Raw genomic sequence first — 2,620 nt, 5'->3', positions numbered from 1 at the left:
AAAAAAAAAAAAAAAAAGAAAAGAAAAGAAAAGAAAAACAGTAAAGGTATTGGGCTACAGATTTAATCACAGCAATATGTAGAAAAACTAGCCAGTGAGACTATTTCAGTCGCATTTTGAGAAAGTTTGCCCAGCAAATAGCATTCATTTACTCATCAGTAATTGATGTCTTTATTCATTAATTAGATTTGTATACTAATTAGATGTTCTGGTTGAAATAATTCAGAGTTTTATTTATTCCCCCTATAACCATATTATCATCGTTTAGGCTTTTTCTAAATATTGAAAGGACTTTCATTTCTAATTTCTTACAACACTGTATATACTGGGAAGGTATTCTAGTATGGAATACATTGGACTCAGCTTAGGCTAAGGTTTCTCATCCTCAGTACTACTGAGAGACTTTGGAGTGGGTAATTCTTGGCTGTATGGTTTGCATGGTACAATATCTTGAAGCATCTTTGGCTACTACTTTCCCTCAGTGCCAATCCCATCTCTCCTAAGCACCACCAATTGTGATAACTGAAAATATCTTCAGGCATTGAGTTCATACCTCTGACTCTTCCTTGATCCCTGCCCCTGCCTTTTCTCTGGCCCTCAGGAAGACTGCATTGACTCTTGCCAGTGTATGAGGTCCAGTACTTTTTAACCCTGCTACTCCAGCCCTGGCCCAATTACTATCACTGTAGTCCCAGACCAAAAGGGAGCACTTTAGTTTTGCTCCTTCTTGTTTATGTTTCACTAACAACAACAACAAAAAAGGTAAAGAATCTGTAGAGTTGTCAAGATGGCTCACCAGTTAAGAGCACTGGCACTTTTCCAGAGGACCAGGGTTTAGTTCCTACCACTCACGGGGTACATACATACACATACAAACAAAACACCTGAACATGTAAAACAAAATAATCTTTCAAAATTTAAAAAAAGTTGGCCAAGTGATGGTACTTTGTGCCCTTTAATCTTCACACTCAGGAGGCAGAGGCAAGTAGATCCCTGAGTTCAAGGACAGCATGTTCTACAGAGTGAGTTCTAGGTCAGCCAGGGCTACACAGAAAAACCCTGTCTGAAAAAAAAAAAAAAAACCAAGTTTGTACAGAACTATAAGGATTCAAAACTAACATACTCAACGTACAGGGGTATTGTATTAGGCTTCTCTAGAGTCACAAAATGTATGGTATATCTCTATACTTACAGTCTGTGGTCCAACTCTCCAACAATGGGCAGCTGTAAATGGAAGTCCAAGAATCTAGTAGTTGCTCAGTCCCATGAGGCTAGTTGTTTCAGCTGGTCTTCTGTAGAAGTAGGTTCCAACAGATGTGCTGGCGAGTAAGTGCAAGCAGGTGAAGAGTGAATCTTCTTTCTTCCAATATTCTTATATAGGTTTCCAGCACAAGGTGTATACCACCATGCCTGGATCTGGGACTTGTTTTGTCCCAGGCTGACCTTAAACTTACAGATCTCCTTGCCTTAGCCACTATGCCTCAAGATCTCCATGCCAAGATCCAGGTCAGAAACTTGTGTCTTCTAGCCTTAAGATCTAGATCACAGGTGAGCCCTCCAATTCTGGATTGTAGTTCATTACAGATACATTCAAGTTGACAACCAGGAATAGCCATTACAGATATCATCCAAGGGCCATACCCTTACCTACCTTTTTATAGCTCAAGTATATCTTCTTTCTGACTATATTTCAATCCATCTTTTCATGATTTCTTGGAAACAGATCTTACCTGTACATTTCCAATTATACTTTAAATCCTTTTCCCTAGAAAAGGTTCATGTAATCAGGTCTCTCCCTCTTCCTCCACTACAGCCATCTGTCCACTTTGCTATCCAAGGTTTCCCTATCTTAGTCTGTATTCTTGCTCTTTCTTCAACCTAGATGCTTTGTAGCCCCTGGCATGCATGCTTTGGCTGCCTGTTTCACATGTTCAGCTGCTACGAAGACCACTGCGATGACTCATCATGCCATTCAACAACCACTAACTTATTACCATGCTCTATAGCATTTATCTGTGTCCTGTGTTTATTTTCTTAGTTCCCTTAAAGTCTGAACTGGAGAGCAACGACTCTGTCCTATCAGTATCAGTTCCTAACACTGTGTTGACAGTCTAGTTATTTGTTGAGTAAATGTTGAAAAACCTAAACTATATTTTAGTTCATTTTTTTTTTTATCTTGAGCTATCTGTGACTCAGATTTCTCATCTACATAGTGATCATAGCCTGCCTTGTCATTCTCAGAAGAGGCATTTATGAACTCTTTAGGAATCATATGGTGCTGTGCAAATGGGACTTGGTACCCCTAAAATATGTTAATTTGTCTGGTATTTTCATGATCCCGAATGATAGTCTATGGATTGTAGTACATTTTAAATCACATGTCCAAATAGTCTTGTAAAACTCAGGATCCTTACAGATGGCATCAGGTAAGAGCTCTTGATGCATTAGTCTGAGGACTTAGTTTCAAATTCCCAGAATCCACATTAAGAGTTGGGCACAGAGTGGGGTGTGGTGGCGCACTCCTTTAATCCCAGCACTCGGGAGGCAGAGGCAGGCGGATTTCTGAGTTCAAGGCCAGCCTGGTCTACAGAGTGAGTTCCAGGACAGCCAGAGCTATACA

Source organism: Mus pahari, chromosome 4, assembly GCF_900095145.1.
Source record: "Mus pahari chromosome 4, PAHARI_EIJ_v1.1, whole genome shotgun sequence".
Lineage (NCBI taxonomy): Eukaryota > Metazoa > Chordata > Mammalia > Rodentia > Muridae > Mus > Mus pahari.
This window is presented reverse-complemented; position numbering follows the sequence as displayed.